The sequence below is a fragment of the Ursus arctos genome, unplaced genomic scaffold (assembly GCF_023065955.2).
Source record: "Ursus arctos isolate Adak ecotype North America unplaced genomic scaffold, UrsArc2.0 scaffold_4, whole genome shotgun sequence".
Taxonomy (NCBI): Eukaryota; Metazoa; Chordata; class Mammalia; order Carnivora; family Ursidae; genus Ursus; species Ursus arctos.
In genome coordinates, this window is record NW_026623056.1 from 43,915,882 (window position 1) to 43,934,939 (window position 19,058).

Here is a 19,058-nt window from a genome sequence, read left to right on the forward strand (position 1 = left end):
AATTTTGGGTGGCAGCCCTGCAACAGTGAATGAAAGAATGACCTGGGGGGAGGCAGGAAGCAAGAGACGCAGGTTTCCAGACGTTTGCATAATAACTGTGAATTGTCATTATGATTCCAACAAGACAGAGTTTGGGATCCTTAAATCTGTCTTTGCAAAACTAATCTATTCTAATTTGTTGAAATGTGGCCCTTGGTCTTTCATTCAGAAATAGGAGTAGTGACTTGGTATTGTTTGTAGCCGTGAATTTTTATGAAGCATTCATGTAATTTCAAATGGTTAAATGAAAGGATGATAACTTCTAATTTTTTTTGCTTTGTTTTTAAAAGTTATTTCAGTTTATTTTTTTCCAATTAAGTGTTTAAAAAGAACTTAAATTTAAAAATATATTTGCAGAGCCAGAGCTATGGTATATAATTATTTTGTAAAATAGTTAAGCAAAAGAAGGGACCAAATAAGGAACATGATCATTCTGTGACCTTGGAGAGGCATGGATAATTACAAACTCTCAATGTACCTACTCCAGTGGCTTTCCTGCTCTACGTGACAATAATAGGAATTGATTAAAAAAATTTTTTTTAATTAATTTATTTATTTTAGGGGAGGGGGAGAGATAATTTTAAGCAGACTCCGTGCTGAGCACATAGCCTGATGCGGGGCTTAATCTCACGATCCTGAGATCACAACCTGAGCTGAAACCAAGAGTCAGACTGCGCCACCCAGGTGGGCCCCAGGAATTGATTTTTTTGATCATTCAGTTTCAAAATAGCAAATCACCCACTCTAAGTACTCTTTATTGAGATACACTATGTGAGACAAGTGGTGTGGTGTTATGTTTGGAGACCTGAAAGCCGAGCTGTTCCGGTGACATTTGGGTATTTTCTAGGTGACTTGTGGGGAAGTCAGACAGTGTCATGATGAGCTGATGGTCTCCAGAGGCCGCAGGAGTTGGACTGGTGGTCCAGCCTAGGAGATATCCTGGCCTCTCGGTGACGGCTCACTCACCCCCTGGGCCTGCATGCCACATGTTCTCAGGCATATTTCTTGCTAACATGAGAGGTAAACACCCTTATTGGCACATTAAGGCACTAAGAGGCTTTCACAAATGCCATCTCTGACAGCTTCTGAAGGGGCTTTTCAGCTGTCACCATGACCCCTGCTGGGCTAAACATATGTTTAAAACATGTGGAGGAATGGTCAGGTTTAGAGACTCTGCTGCTTCTCAGTATTATTCCTGGCTCTGTTTTCTGCTCCACTTGCCAACATTCTAATTGTGTGGGGCTTGCAGCTGCCACAGTCATACTGGTCTCAATTTGGTGTTTCTGAGCTCCTGAAGATTCCACCGCTCCTGCCAGAAGTCCTCCCAATTGTTACCACCCTGATTGCTTTCAAGTTCAGACTGATTTCTCTGTCTCTTGTCCCTCTGTTTCTCTCTCTCATGCTCAAGCTCGTGTTCTCGCTCTGTTTCTTAACTACATACTCTAGGTTCATAGAGGGCAGCTCTTCTAGCTTTGCTTGTGTGGTGCTCCCCCACCCCTACCCTGGATTCTGCAGAGGAACAGTTTATGAATGGCTTAAATATTACTCACCAACGTTTCTCAAGTCCTGTCTGTTGCTTCTTGCTAAGAGGATGGCTGGGTTAACTAAACTGCTGCTATCGAGCAGGAGGTTTTTCCTCTGTAGCAATGCAGATATAAATTGAGCATGAGTTAATCAGTGGTGATATTTAACTCTGGCAGCTTTTCATAAGGGATCTGCCATGTTTATTCAGATGATCCCTTTAGTTTCCTACTATCTCCAGTCCCTAAATGTGGTAGTCCAGATTTATCAGGATGAAGTAATGGATGTGGCAAATATTTCAGTTGGTTAATGAGGTCTTATTAAAAAGTCTGTAATATAGCTGATCTGATGTTTTTGAAGGGAAAGGAATAAATAGGGATTGGAAGGCAACTAACGTTTATCTGTTCCCTGCAGCCACGTGTGGATCTTTATAAGCATTTTCTCGTTTAATCCTGGCAAAAGCCCTATGATCTAGTTATTTTACTTCTCTATTAAAAATAGAGAAACTGAGGCTCACAGGTTTAAGTATCATATTCTAGGATACATAGGTGGTAAGTGGTAGAAAAAATTTAAAATCCCTGTGGGTCTGACTCCGAAGTCAATGTTTTTTTCACTTGAATATACTATCCCAAGGTTGATTCACTCTCACTTTGGTAAATGTATAAAAGTAAATGTGTTGATTTTGGAAGGCTATTTACCTGTCCTATTATCATCTCCGAACTTGTTGGCTGAATTATTACCTACTTTATGAGATGTAAATATAAATTAATGAGACTCATTTAAAAAATACCCTTTTCTTATTTGTGCCAAATAAACTAAAGCCATTCCCTAATATCACGTATCTCGAGACACTATGGAATTATACCAAAATCTGTCCCTGTTAATGGCATTTTAGCAATCAGTGTTTGGGAATTGCTTTCAGAGCAGATTTATAAATCACAAAGGGCATGGTATTTGTGGTGCATGTTCAAGATGAGTCAGTGTTTTCTTGAAGGGTACAAGTAGGAAAAGATACTTGAGATGAAGACCTGGACAAGCATGTTGGGTTCTTCTAAAAGAGTTGTCATGACCAGAGTGGAGAGTACTAGAACAGAGTGGATCTGGAGCAGGGAGGGAGGTGGAATAGCCCTGTAGTTAAGAGCATCATCCTGGGAGACAATCAGTTGGGTAAACCTTTGATCTGTCACTTAGTTGCTATGTGACTTCAAGCAGTTGATTTCTCTGATTGTTTTAAATTTCATCATCTTTAATATGGGGATAACAATTGTGTTAATGTTCTCCAGAGATACAGAACCAGTAGGATATAAGATAGATAGATAGGTGGATAGATAGGTAGATGGATGGGTAGATAGAATTATGAGGAACTGACTCACATGATTGTGGAGGCTGAGAAGTCTCATGATTTGCCACTGGCAAGCTAGAGACCCAGGAAAGCCAAGGGTGTAGTTCCAGTCTGAGTCCAAAGGCCTGAGAACCAGGAGTGCTGATGGCAGAAGTCCCAGTCTGACCAGTGTCCCAGCTCAGCAGTCAGACAGAGAGGGAGAGCTGCCCTTACTGTCTTTTCGTTCTATTCAGACCCTTAACAGATTGGATGATGGCCTCCCATGTTGGGGAAGGTGATTGTTTTACTCAGTCTACCAGTTTACATGCTGTTCTCTTCCAGAAACACCCTCACAGACGGACCCAGAAATGATGTTTAGCCAGATATCTGTACATCTTGTAGCCCAGTCAAGTTGACACAAAATTAACCATCATGACAGTTTCATCTTCTTCCTCGCAGATTATTGATAATAAATAATATAATGTGTTTTTAGTACTTAGCACAATGTCTGTCGCATAGTAAGCACTGATAACGTGTAGCTGTCATTTCCTATCACTAGCGATGAAAGGATTTCTATACCATGCCAAGGGGTTTAGATGTTTTCCTGAGGTCATCATAAAGAATGTGATCAGCAAGCTATATATTACATTAATGTTTTTGCAAAATAATCCTGTGGAGGATGGATTGGAGGGTTGTAAAAGTAGAGGTGCAGAGCAAATTTGAGGAACAATATAAGAAATAACATGATACTGCAGGCGTGATGAAGAAATGACAGGTAACAAATATAAAGGCAATTAAATTGACTGGTTAGTGACTTCTGGGTGTGAGACAGAAGGAACTAGTATAATTAGGTTTTTTGCCAGAATGGGTAGTATCAATATATAATATATATAATATTTTAGACTTCTAAAAATAAGCAAATTTTAGGACAAAATATTTTTGTGATGTTGGATTTGAGATGCCATTGAAAGAACCTGGTGATGACATATGATCTAACCCCAGCAGAAAGCCTATACGTAGAAGGTGTTCAATAGATTTTTGGTAAGAAAATAAATCTGGTAGCTATATATGTGGTAACTGAAGGCATGGAAGTTAATTGTATTATTTTAGTAAGATTAGAAGAAAGGCATTGATGGACCTTTGCACCTAGGGGCTGAGGAAAATAAAAGCAGCCCGGAGAAGAGATGGAGAAGGAATTGCCAAAGGGGGAGAAGTAAGAGAAGGTGGTATTTGCAAATTCAAGGAAGAATGGAAAGCAGTTTTCTACAGTGTTAATATTCGTAGAGAGGACAAGTAAGATGTACAACGAAAAGAATTCATGGTGGGGTGCCTTGGTGGCTCAGTCGGTTAAGCATCTGCCTTTGGCTCAGGTCATGATCCTGGGGTCCTGGGATGGAGTCCCACATTGGGCTCCCTGCTCAGCAGGGAGTCTGCTTCTCCCTCTCCCTATACCCTTCCCCCCACTCATGCTCGCTCTCTCTCAAAGAAATAAAATCTTCTAAAAAATTAAAAAAAAAATAAAGAATTCATGGTATTAGATGATGGGTTTAGTCATTTTCATCCTTGCCAAAGTACATTCTGTGGAAGTAGGGTCTAAAAATGGCTTTAGTGAACTGAAAATAATTAAAATAATTGGAAATGAGGATATGGGTATAGCTAATGATAAGTGATGTAACTGTTCTTCTAAGAAATCGTTTTCAAGGGAAGGAGGTGATGCATGGTAGGTAGAAGAGGGTTGACACAGGGCTCTTCTATTTGACTGTATGGAGGCAGACAAGAAACAAGAAGGGAACAGAAGGGATAGAATAACTGGGGCAGTAGAGAATTCAGCAGTTAGAAAGGGGCCAGCTCAAGAGAGGATGCAGGACAATTAATCTTAAGCACTAGAATAGAAAGTTGGGAAGGCCTACTTTACACCCAAGATGGGTAGAAAGAAGGTGAGATGAGCAGGAATCGTGGAGAGTCCCCTATTCCTTAGCTTCACTGTCCATGTGCAGTAGCAGACAAGGCTTTCTGTTGAGAGCAGAGTGGGCTATGGTGAGATGGGGTCTCAAAGAGACATTTGGAAGAGATGCTGTTGGGAATTAACCAGAGTCGTATAGCAGTAGTGCTTAGGGTCTGCCTCAATCCGGAGACAGTGTTTGATTTATTTTAGGAGTGCTTGAGTTTGGGTGGATAAATGAATAGAGCAGGTAGGGGGAAAGGAGCTGTGGCAGTGAGGATAACTGCAACAGGTGGGTGTGATGAAGCGCTCTGGGTTCTGGTTCTAGCAAAGAAACTGACGCCATAGGACGGGGTTGTTAAGGGGATGGGATAAATGTCACAAATGATAGGGGTGATGTGAGTATAAAGCAGACAGTTAAGAGGCACAGGGCTGGAAGGGATGCCTGCCCCCATCCTCTAATCCGCTGCTGTGAATATTTATGGTTGGGATGGGACAGAGATCACCTGAACAAGTTGGAAGACTTCAAAATCGTATTTTTTTTTTTGAGAGAGAGAGAGAGAGAGAGAGAGGGAGAGCGCACACACGAGTCAGGGGGAGGGGCAGAGGGAGAGAGAGAATCTCAAGCAGACTTCACATCCAGCATGGAGCCAGGGATCAACTTCACGACCCTGAGATCATGACCTGAGCTGAAATCAAGATGTGGACGCTTAACCGGCTGAGCCACCCAGGCGCCCCCAAAATAATATTTTTTAAAAAGATGTAACTATTCATTGTTTATAATTTGTAGAATTATATGTAGAATGCTACTTTTTACTGCAATAAAAAAATTCATTTAATTCTAGTGATATCTTTTGGGGGATAAAAGCAAATAAAATTAATTTGTCGCTAATTATAAAATTTGTATTCATTTTCAGAAGTACAGTGGTAAGTTGAAGTTGTTAAGAAACCCATGATCTGAGGTCCTTTCAAATTTTTTTATTCCTTAGGTTCCATGGCCAGGGTTCCTGGTTTTTAATTGAGAACAGAAGTTGGTTTCCATACTTTGGGGCAGAACACATGAAGGTCTTTAGTTCAAAGAAGTTCAGTTTATAATGTGCAGGTTAATAATGACTATACCTAAACGGTCTTGGTAGGTGAAATGAGCCAGATGTTTGTCTTTTAACAAACAATTCATTGCATTTATGTTAGAGATAATTTCAAAGCAAAAGTAGCATGATATGTATCTATCTTTATATAAACTGAACCCTACATTCAATAGTGAAATCTTTTATATCAATTTACAACCTGTATATTCTGATGAGTCAAAGATTTTCTAAATGCTACAAAATTGTCATAAGCAATACTGTCATTGAAATGGCTTTTAACAAAAAGGGTGCTCTCCTGTATTACTTCTGCTGAATAATTTATATGTTTTGGAAATACTGTGTGTTAATTTTTGTGAAAAGTAATAATGCAATTTATTTGAAAGGTCCATTTTTCTGAGAATAAATCAGTGCTTCTTAATCAGCTGTCTAATCTGCAAGCATTGTAGGTATAAATCAACTTACAAATTAAGTTAGAAATCTAAGTTAGACACAGATTGATTTTGACAATTGCCTTCAAGTGAAATAGCCTGGACCCAATAAAATTCTCTCCATTGATTTCCAGAAATGGCATTTGGGATAGCCTCATGGTATTAATGTGGTGGTCATGCCCTGGTATTTGTACTCAGCTCTGGTAGTAAAGTAAGTTTAAATTGATGAGATTGGATAAATAGCATTCTTCAGATGTTCTGGATGACAGCATATCTAATGTAATTGCATTTGTCTGCCAGTTTCTGTGTGTTAGAGCACAAAAGATTTTGAACCATGCATAATTTTGATAGAGAAATTCAATTCACTTCCGTCTATAATATACTACAAATTATAAATTTTCATTACAACTATTCAATCACTTGAGAAAAGAATGCATTTTAAATCAGGTTCCATGCCAAATATCTCATTTATGGAGCTATGCTGCTTAAAATTGGACAAATCGGTTACCTTAGTGAATATTGAAAATATTAGTTGGAAGCATTAAAACCATCTTTATTAGTTCTAGGATCTAGTAATACATAAACTTGTGTAATAAATATTAAGAGCTACTAATAGACCAGCTTTTAAAGTGAGAGAATTTCCATTTACTTAATTGTGGTGAGTTGTTGCAACACGATTATGCCGGCCTGGGTGCTGAAACATGACTAAAACATTCAAGAATCCTATCAGCTCCTGTAGGCAGCTAATAAATATGCCCGTTAGACAGTCTGATGAGATATTTTGGGCTTCAAGGCCTGATCATAATGGTGATTTATGCTTGGATAGCTACTTTTATTCTAAGATCGTGAAAGGCTGTGTGGTCACTCACTAATTGATCACCACAATTTCCTTATGAGCTAAGTGGCTGGTATTTATTTATTGTTCCTCCAGTGTTTGGTTACTTTTCTAGAGGCTAACATTTTAATCAATCTCTTTTGGTCCTCATAACTACATAACTTGAATATATGATGCTCAGTTGAACTATAATATTTAGAAACTCATTGATATTTCACTCTAAAAGATGGCTCATTTCATCAGAAGTTTTATTCCTAACCCCATGCACTCTTCTCTTACTTTTTAATATCAGGTTTAACTGTAGCTTTGCCAAGGTTCCCTGATTTTTTGTCATGCAGAATCACAGAATTGTGATGGGAAATGAACTTTAAAGTTCCAGGTTCTGACTGCAAACATGAATTCCCTCTTGGCATCTCTGAAAGTTGGGCGTTGGGTCAGGATTGTAAATGTGTTCCCTGGAGTTTTAGCAAGAAAGCCCTGATTTGAGTCTCTATCTAATGAATCTGTGTCTTTATTGCAAACATTTTGAGATCAACTTTTCAGTTAAGAGACAACTTGAATGGTTACAGTTTTATTTTTATATCAAAGTAAAACCTCTTTTGCAGTAGCCTTAAAATGCCCTGAGAATTAGTAGAGTATGCAACTTCTATTATTTTGACACTTTTAATGGCTGATATTTACAGTTTCTTCAATCCCAAAATATTGACATGATTTCTAAAGTCTTTTAAAGAACCCTCATTAAGAACTTCTCCTGATACCGCAATTGTCTGAAATTGTTGTTGCCAGAATTGCACATGTTGGTTAAAAACAGTAACAGCTTACATTCTTTTTTCCAAAGTAGGCAGTGTAGTAAGTAGTTTATATGCACTATGTGTTTTTAAAAATTAAGCATTTTATTTTAAGGCAATTATAGATTTTATCACATGCAGTTGGAAGAAATGATGCAGAGATCCCACATGCTCTTGACTGAGGTGTTTTGTTTTGTTTTTTTTTAAGATTTCATTTGTTTATTTGACAGAGAGAGAGACAGCCAGCGAGAGAGGGAACACAAGCAGGAGGAGAGGGAGAGGCAGAAGCAGGCTCCCAGCGGAGCAGGGAGCCCGATGTGGGACTTGATCCCAGGACCTTGGGATCACGCCCTGGGCCGAAGGTAGACCCTTAACGACTGAGCCACCCAGGCGCCCCTCTTGATTCAGTTTTTTCCAATGGTAATACCTTGCAAAACTCTAGTATGCTATAATCAGGATGTTGATATGGATGCTATTTCTTGTTCAGATATTCCCACTTTGATTTGTACACCTTTGCATTTGTGCCTTGAGTTCTGTGCAATTTTATCACATATGCATATCCACTGTCACAGTCAAGATACTAGACATTTCCGTCACCCGAAAGATCTCTTGTGTTGCCCTTTTGTAGACACATCCCCTTTCCTCCTGCTACCCTTCCCAACCCCATCCTCAACTTCTGGCAATCACTCATCTGTTCTCCATTTCTATAATTTTTGTCATTTCATAAATGGAATCATACAGTACGTAGACTTTTGAGGACTGGATTTTTTCACTAAGTAACATTATCTGGATAAAATTCCAAATTATTGTGTGTATCAAGAGTTTGTTCTTTTTATTGCTGAGAGTATTATATGGTGTGGATATACTGTATTTAATCTGTTGAAGGACATCTGGGTTGTTTTCAGTTTTAGGCTATTATGAACATGAATAATTTTGTACAGGTGTTTTGTGTGAACATGGAGTTTTATTTCTATGAGATAAATGGCCAAGAATGCAGTTGCTGTTGTGCAGTGATTCCATATTTAGTATTTGGAGAAACGACCAAACAGTTCTTAATTTCATACCAGCAATGTATGAGTGATCTAGTTTCTCCACATCCTTGGTGTTCTGATATATATGTTTTTTAATTTTGGCCATTCTGATAGGTGTGTACTATCTCACTATAATTTTAAGTTTCATTTCTTTAATGATTAAAGATTTGAACATTTTTTCATATATTATTTTCCATCTGTATGTCTTTTTCAGTGAAACGTCTATGTATGTCTTTTGCTCATTTTCTTAGTGGATTGTTTGTTATGTTTTTGGTTGTGAGATTTTTTACATGTATTTTAGCTGTTAGTCCTTTGTTGGTTTGGTAAATTTTCTGTCTGTGGCTTGTCTTTTCAAAGTCTTAACAGGGTCTTTCCAGAGCAAAAGTTTTTAATTTTGATGGAGTTCATTTTATCAGTTTTTCCTTTTATAAGTTGTGCTTTTGGGGTCCAGTCTAAGAACCCTTTGCCTAGATGATTTTCTCCAATTTTTCTTCTAAAAGTTGTATAGTTTTTCATTTTATGTTTAAGTCCATGATACATTTTAGTTAATTTTGGGTAAGGTATGTGATTTAGATTGAGATTCAGTTATTTTTTCCCCCATGGATGCTCAGTTACTCCAGGACTGCTTGTTGAAAAGACTTTTCTTCCTCCATTGAGTTGCTTTTGCACCCTTGTCAAAAAATAAGTGTGTATTTATGTGGGTCTATTTATGGATTCTCTATTCTGTTCCATTGATCTGTTGTCTGTTGCTTCACTAACACCACACTGTCTTGATAATGTAGATGATATATAATATTGGCAGAGTGACTCTTCCCACTTTATTCTTCTATTCAGAATTGGTTTAGTTATTCTAGAACCTGTGCCCTTCCAAAAAATTTAAAGTAAGCTTGTCTATATATATAAAACACCTTAGTGAGATTTTGATAGGAATTGTTTTTCAACCTAGAAATCAATATAGGGAGAATTGACATTTTTAACTATGTTGAATTTTCCAATTCATGAACATGATCTGTCTCTCCATTTATTTAGATCTTTGATTTCCTTTATCAGCGTTTTGTAATTTTAAACATACAGATCCTGTACATGATTTGGTAAGATTATACCTGAGTATTTCAGTTTCTTTTTTCTTTTTTTTTCCAAGATTTTATTTATTTATTTGAGAGAGATAGAGAGCAAGAGAGAGCACAAGCCAGGGGAGGGGCAGCGGGAGAAGGTGGAGCAGACTCCCTGCTGAGCAGGGTGCTCGAGGTGGGACTCGATCCCAGGCACTCAGGATCATGACCTGAGCCGAAGGCAAACGCTTAACTGACTGAGCCACCCAGGCACCCAGTATTTCAGTTTCTTTGGAACAATTGTAAAAGGTACTGTTTTAAATTTTAGTTTCTGCACATTCATTGTTAGTATATAAAAATGCTGTTGATTTTCGTGTGTTGATCTTGTATCCTCCACTTTTGCTGAACTCATTTCTTAGCTCTACAGGTGTTTTTGTAGATTTCTTGGGATTTTCTACACAAAAATAATGTTATCTGAAAATAAGGAAAGTTTATTTCTTACTTTCCATAATGTATGCTTTCTATTCCTTTTTCTTGTTTTACTGCAGTGTCTAGAACTATGTTGAATGAGAGAAGTGAGAGTGGGTATCTTTGCCTTGTTCTTAATTTTAGAAGGAAAGCATTCAGTGTTTCACTATTAAGTATGTTGTTAGCTATAGGCTATTGTACTTCTCCCGATTCCTAACTTGCCGAGAATTTTTTTCTTCTTTAGTTGTTACTGTGGTGGGTTACATCGATTTTCAAATGTTGAAACAGCCTTTTACACCTGAAATAAATTACGGTTGGTTGTGGTGTTTAATTCATTTTCTGCATTGCTCAGTTTGATTTGTTAATATTTTTGAGGATTTTTGCATCTAAATTAATGAGAGATATTGGTCTGCAGTTTTGCTTTTTGTTCTATCCTTGCCTGACTTTGATATTCAGGTAATACTGGCCTTGTAAATTGAGCCTAGAAATGTTCCCTCTTGGATTTTCTGGAAGAGATTATGCAATTTTTCTTTAAACATTTGGTGGGGTTTAACATTCGGCTTGGAGATTTCTTTTTTGGAAGTTTTTTTTTTTTTTAAAGATTTTATTTATTCATTCGACAGAGATAGAGACAGCCAGCGAGAGCGGGAACACAAGCGGGGGGAGTGGGAGAGGAAGAAGCAGGCTCATAGCAGAGAAGCCTGATGTGGGGCTCGATCCCAGAACGCCAGGATCACGCCCTGAGCCGAAGGCAGACGATTAACCGCTGTGCCACCCAGGCGCCCCTTTGGAAGTTTTAAGTCATGAATTTGCTATAGAACTATTCAGATTATTTACTCAGTTGAAATTTGGTAGTTTGTGGTGTTCAACGAATTGGTACATTTCATCTAAATGGTTGAATATATGAACATATAAAGGTTGTTTATAGCATTCCTTTATTATTTTTAAATGGGTACAGAATCTGTTTTGATATCCTTTGTTTTATTCTTTGTATTGGATTTGTGGATTTTTGTCTTCTCTTTTATCTTTGTCAGTCTTGCGAGAGGTTTGCCAATTTTATAAAGTTTTCTGAATAGGCATCTTTTTGTTTAATTGATCTTTATTGTTTTCTTGTTTCCGATTTCACTTATTTCTGCTCTTATTTTTATTATCTCTCTTTTGCTTGAGCTGGGCTTATTTTGATTTTAGTTTCTTGAAGTAACAACTTTGGTTTTTAATTTGAGACTTTTTCTCTTTTCTTCTGTAAGTAGTTAGTGCTATAAAATTTCCTCTCAGGGGTGCCTAGGTAGCACAGTTGGTTAAGTGTTGGACTCTTGGTTTTGGCTCAGGTCATTATCTCAGGGTTGTGAGATTGAACCCCATGTCCAGCTTCATACTCGTGCAGAGTCTGCCTGAGACTCTCTGCCTCTCCTTTTGCTGCTCTCCCCTCTCTAAAATAAATACATAAGTCTTTAAAAAAATAAATAAAATTTCATCTCAGCAGTATTTAGCTGTATCCTACATATTTTGATATATTGTATCCTCATTTTCATTCAGTTCTTTGTATTTTAAATTTACTTTGAGACTTTCTCTTTGGTTTATGGATTACTGAGATGTGTCATTTAATTTTCATGTACTTAGAGATTTTATGTTGACTTGTTATCAATTTCTAGTTTAATTCCATTGTGGTCAGAGAACATACTGTGTATGATTTTGATTCTTTTAAACTTGTTGAGGTTTATTTTGTGACCTAGAACGGGTTTATCTCAGTAAATGTTCCATGGCACTTGGAAAAAAATTGTATTCTGTGTTGTTGAATGGAGGGCTCTATATATGTAAATTAGATCCTCAGATATTTTATATCATTGCTGATTTTCTGTCTAGTAGTACTTTCAGCTGCTGAGTGTGGGATATTGACATCTCCAACACTCATTTGTCTACTTCTTTTATCTCCATCAGTTTTTGCTTCACTATTTTGAAGCTTGTTTGATATGTACACATTTAAGATTATTATTTCCTCCTGGTGGACTCATCTTTTTATCATAATGTGTTATCCTCCTTTATCCTTAGTAATTCCTTGATAATTTTCCTTTTTCTGAAGTATATTTTATCAGATATTGATATAGCCACTTCTGATTTTTTAAAAAATTAATTTTGCATGGTATGTCATTTTCCATCCTTTTATTTTCAGCCTATCTATGTTGAATTTGAGGTAAGTTTCTTATAAACAGCATGTAGTTGCATATTTTTTAATCTATGCCTTTTAATCGATTTTAGACTATTTATGTTTTAGGTAATTATTAGTACTTTAGAACGTGTCTGTCATTTCATTATTTGTTTTCTGTTTGTTTCCTTTGTTTCTTGTTTTTATGTTTCTTTTTATCTTTCTCTGTGTTACTTGAACATTTCTTAGGATTCTATCTTGATTTATTTTTAGTGTTTTTTAACACATCTCTTTGTATAGATTTTTTAGTCGTTCCTCTGTGTATTTCAATGTACATATGTTTGTTACCACAGTGATACCAATATTTTATTACTTTAGTTGCAATGTATATCTTACTGCTGTTTAGATCCCTTTACCTTCTTTCTTTTAAATGTCATTGTCTTGAGTATCAGATAGTGTTATAGTTTTTGTTTCAATAACCAAATATGATTTATAAAATTCACGAGGAGATAGTCTTAACATTTGTGCTCTTTCTTTTGTTCACTCTTCCTTCTCAGTGGTCCAAGTTTCTTTTCTTTCATCATTTTCTTTCTGTTTGTGGAATTTATTTTAGTCATTTTTTATAGTTCTGTCTGCTGTCAACAAATTATTTCAGTTTTCCTTCATCCAAGAATTTCCTCATTTTCTCTCTATTCCTGAAGGGTAGTTTCATTGGTTATAGAATCCATGGTTCACAGTTATTTTCTTCCAGCACTTGCAAAATGTTATGCCACTTTCTTCTGACCTCAGTGGTTTTATATGAGAAGTCAGCTATTGTTCAAATTATTTTTTCCTATATATATGTTATTTCTCTCTGGCTGCTTTTAAGATTTGTTACTTGTCTTTAGTCTTCAGAAGTATAAGTATAATGTATCTTGGATTGAATTTCTTTGGATTTATCATTTTTGGGTTTGCTCAGCTTCTTGGATTTGTAGGTTTAAGCCCTTTGTCAAATTGGAAAGTTTTCAGTCATTATTTCTTCAAGCACCTTTTCAGCCCCATTCTTCCCTATTTGGAGACTCCAATGACATGAATGTTGGATATTTTGCTATTTGTCCATGTTCTTGAGGCACTTTTTTGGGGGGGGGGTTCTATTTCTCTTTGCTGTTCCGATTGTGTAAATTCCATTGTTCACTGAGTTTATCCTGAGTTATCTTCATTATACCGCTGAGCCCATTCATAACCATTCATCAGGTTTTTACCCCCAGTTATTGCATTTCTCAGTTCTGTTTTATTTGGTTATTATTAGTAGTAGCATTTTACAAATTCTATTATTTGCTGAGACTTTCCATTTTTTATTTGTTTTAAGAGAATTTGTAATTGCTTGTTGAAGTATTTTTTGTCACTTGTTTGGGGACATTTCCATGTTCTTTATATTAAGTTTCATGTTACTCCTCTCTCTCTCTCTCTCTCTCTTTTAATTGTAGTTTGTTGATTTATTATGATGGCTGCCTTGAAATCATTGTCAGATAATTACAGCATCTAATTTACCTTGTTGTTTGTGTCTTTTGATTTTTTTTTCCACATTCAAGTTATAATTTTCCTGGTTCTTGGTATGAGAAGTGATTTTTTTTCTCTTTTGTTGTATTCTGTACATTTTGGTTATTATGTTAGGAGACTCTGGGTTCTATTTAAATCTTTATTTTAATATGTGGTCATCTTGTTAGGGTTTCGTTTTCAGACCCTGGCCTACTTTTTGGGTTGTGATTTTGATGGGTATCTAGTTTTCAGAGCTATTATGGTGCTATTTTCATCTGTTTAGTGTCTGGTGCTGCCTAGGTTTCCATGGGTTTCTGATTGTGCTGCCTGAAGTTTAAGGAGCTTCTCTAGTCCAGACTTCTGGTGCCTCTAGCCTGGGAAAAGGGAGTCCAACTCATGGGGTTGACAACCACTTTCTAGGCCAGGAACTTGTTTTTGCCCCTGTTGATGCTGTCTGAAGGACGAGATTCTCTAGCCTGGGGGACTAAGAGGCTTCCTGAGCTGGGCCACTAGGGACATAGTAGGATTCCCCTTGCTGGTGTTTGTCTGGTAATTCTTGGTGGGGAGGGTAGCCTCAGACTCAGCAGAGGAGAGTGCTCTGTCTAGCCTTTTACTGTCAGTGGGTTTTCTGACCAGTCTCCTCTGTCAGTATTCCTGGGTTCTCCTGGTGTTGATGTTAGGACTCCTATTTGATATGGGTGAAAAATGAACCTGTATGGGTTACCTTCTGTTGATAGGTAGAATGTTGGGAAATGCTAGGCCTGGGTTGTTTTCTTCTGTTGATTTGGAGGTCATGAGAAACCCTACTGCTATTTCTCCAGTCCTGGATTCCATACCCAGTGTATCATCCTCTTTCTAGGTTCAGGGTTCTCTTTTGGTTACCTCTTGCATTATTTCTAGGGTTTATTTTGTATTTAATGGGAAGGAGCAAAGAAAAATGAGAATATGGACTCTTATCTAGTATGCACTATGCATTTTAATGCTAGGAACTGACTTCTGACATAGGAATAATTGCTTTCCTTCTGCTGCTTGCTATATATGACATTTTTCCTCAACAATTGATGTTATGGCTGTTAAAATGTTTTGAAAATCTTAAAAGAGGATTTTATCAATATATTAATTTATAGTTCAGTAAAAATTAAAGCCGTGTTTGGGAAGACTGTCTTTCATGTTGTTTCCAGTAATTATTATTATTTTTTTCTTGTTTTCATCAGTAGTCCAATAAGCCACTTTTGAGATTTTCCTCAAGTCCATAGTCAAACCTCATAGTTTCTGGAACCATTATATTCATTTAAGAAATTTGTTTGTATTTCATCATTTGAGATCTTCAAAAACTATATGAATTATGTACCTTATACATTACAATAGAATATTAATATGGAGACTTGCTTCATTTAGATATACTCTTCCTTCATTATGTACATATCCCTCTTTGATCATTCCAGACTTCTGGTCCTTTCTGCTAGTGTTTTATAGTATCTTTCATTGTATTGATAGTATCATTAAAATAATATTCATTTCAGTGGTGAAAATGGAAGAAAACTAGAACTTAAATAAGGTCTGTGGTCTTTGTTATTTGTTAACATAGTACCGTTTCCCCCCCAAAAAGGACCTGTCCATCCTTAGACCTTTATTTTTCTGAATATAAGTTTTGTCCTTTTTGTATTTTATATCATTAATCTTTGATTTTTATTCCACAATTTTTTCTTTCTTGGTCCCACAAGTCTTACTAGTTCTCTTCAGTAGAAAGAATTAGTCACTGTTATTATATTTCTTATATAATTAATTTTTTCTCCAAATGTCAAAATAATACTATTGTATATAGACAATACATTATATTATGTGCTGTCCATCATAGAAAATGACAGAAAGAATTTATTATCCCATGAGAGTGGAGTCCCTTTGGATAACTTTTTTTTTTTCTGGTGTTGAATGATTAGTTTTTTATCCATTTGTATGTTCTATCTTTTTTTTTTTTTTTCATTGTAATCAGGGACACTTTTTATTTTTAAGATTTATTTATTTATTTGAGAGAGAGAGACCGAGAGAGTGAGAGGGGAGGGGCAGGGGGAGAGGGAGAGAGAGTCCTAAGCAGACTCCATGCTCAATACCGAGCTGGACGTGGGGCTCGATCTCACGACATTACGCTGAGATCACAACCAAAGCTGAAACCAAGACTCGGACACTTAACTGACTGTACCACCCAGGTGCCCTGATATGTTTTTGATATAACTGTAGCTGTTAGGAATAACAGTAAAATTAGAATAGACCAACTAGTCATATGAGATCTGAACATGGTATTAGTCTCAAAGCAGAATCTAGATTGAGCTGGCTGGATACTGAATCATAGTATACAGAATTTTTGTCAACTGGGTGGCTTTGCAGTGGGATCAGGAAGTTCCTTTTTGCCATACATAGAAGATTATTTCAGTTTCTGGGTACCACACTCAATATTTTGTTCTACCTATTCACTCTTAGGAATACATGGTCATGAAAGAATATTCATTACCTATGAAATTTATTCAGATGAAATTTATTACTTTTCAAATAAAACTTATTTTGTTGATCACTCTTTATTATTATTATTATTGTTATTAGAGTGTAGTTGACACACAATGGTACGTTAGTTTCAGGTGTTCAACTGTAGTGACTAAACAACTCTGTAGGTTACACTATGCTCACCACAAAGTGTAGCTAACATCTGTCATCATGCAACACTATTACAACACCACAGACTATATCCCCCATTTTGTACCTTTCATCCCTGTGATGTATTTCAAAACTGGAAGCCTGTATCTACCCTTCCCCTTTACCATTTTGCCCATTCCCCCACATTCTCTTCACTGGCATCCATCAGTTTGCTCTCTGTATTTATAGGTCTGATTCTGCTTTTTGTTTATTCATTTTTTTTAAAGATTCTGCATATAAGTGAAATGATAGGTCATTTGTCTTTTCCTGTCTGACTCATTTCCTGCAGCATTATCTCTTCTAGGTCCATCCATGTTGTTGCAAATGGCAAGATCTCATCTTTTTTTTTTTTTTTTTTTAATGTCTGGTTAATGATCACTGTCATTTTTAGACAAACCCTATATCCCAGGAGTATTTCTCATTCTTATTTTCTACATAAACATATCGCCCCTATTTTTGATACTCTTCTCTATCTTGTTCCATTTCTCTGGACAGTTAACTGTCTTATCTGATGCGAGGAATTGCCTTACCCTCAGGCCAGTAGATGCCATAGTTAAGGATATGGCTTTGTCATCAGAATGCATCCTAACTTCACAATTGGATAACTTAGTTTTGTGACCTTGGGCAGAATCTAGTTTGAGCTGGCTGGATACTGAATCCTAGTATACAGAATTTTGAACTTGCGCAAGTTCATTAAGGTCCTCAAAACCTTAGAACAAATTGAAAAGTTGATGGTTTAATTAGCAGTTAACGCTAATCTAATCATAGTTGAGTTCTGTCTGGCCTGGGGCCCACTCCAGAGGCCTCATCCAGTGGTGTTCTTTGCCATTCCTTCCTCCCTTCCCCCCTCCTTTATTCTTTTTAAATTGACATATAATTTGCATATCATAAAAGCTGCCACTTTAAAGAGCACATTTTTTTAATTTTTAATTTTTTAATAATTTTTGAATTTTTTATTAACATATAATGTATTATTTGTTTCAGGGGTACAGGTCTGTGATTCATCAGTGTTCCACAATAAAGTGTACATTTTTTAATGGGTTTTGGTATTTTCACAAGGTTGTGTAACCATCATCATTATCTAATTACAGATAATTTTCGTCACCCCAGAAAGAAAATCCCATATGCATTAACAAATTCTCTGTTTCTCCCTCCCTCAAGCCCCTGGCAACCATGAATCTATTTTCTGTCTCTATGGATTTGCCTATCTGGATATCTCGTATAGTGGAAACATAAAATATATGGTCTTTTGTGTTTGTCTTCTTTCACTTAGCATAATGTTTTCCTTTTCATGTTATAAACTGTAAAATACTTCATTTCTTTTTGTAGCTTAATAATATTCCATTGTATGGACTGGATATATCATATCTTATTTATTCATTCATCAGTTGATATTTGGGTGGTTTCCAGTTTTTGGCTTTTTGCTGCTGTGAACATTCATGTGTAGGTTTTTGTGTAAATGTATGTTTTAAGTCTATCAGTTATATACCTGGTGGAATTAATGAGTCATATGGCAACTCTATGTTCAAGTTCTTTTTCTTTTTTCTTTTTTTGGTTATGCACTGGTTCTTTTATTTTTATTTTTAATTTTTAAAATTAAAAACAATTTTAATTCCAGTACAGTTAACAACTAATATAGTTATATTAGTTATATATGTGTGCATATATATATATATATATATGCACACATATACACATATATATACACATTGCAACAGTTATATTAGTTATATATGTGTGTATATATATATATATATACACACATATATATATATATACACACACACACATATATATATACACACACATATATATGTGTGTGTGTATATATATATACATAACAACTAATATAGTTCTATTAGTTTCAGGTGTACAATATAGCAATTCAACAATTCTATACATTTCTCAGTGCTCATCATGGTAAGTGTACTCTCAATTATTTCACCCACCTCCCCTCTGGTAACCACTAGTTTGTTCTCTATAGTTAAGAGTCTGTTTTTTGGTTTGTCTCTTTTTTTCTGTGTTTTGTTTCTTAAATTCCACATATGAGTGAAATAGTATCTCTGACTGACTTATTTCACCTAGCATTATGCTCTCTAGATCCAGCCATGTTGTTGCAGATGGTGAGATGTCATTCTTTTTTCATGGCTGAGTAATATTCCACTGTGTGTGTGTGTGTGTGTGTGTGTGTGTGTG

The 19,058-nt window shown here is 36.2% G+C and overlaps 1 long non-coding RNA gene across 1 annotated transcript in view; it reads left to right on the plus strand.

The window, feature by feature from the left end:
* LOC125281510 (uncharacterized) overlaps window positions 1-19,058 on the plus strand; it is a 144,539-nt gene that overhangs the window by 54,308 nt on the left and 71,173 nt on the right. The window lies entirely within an intron of this gene.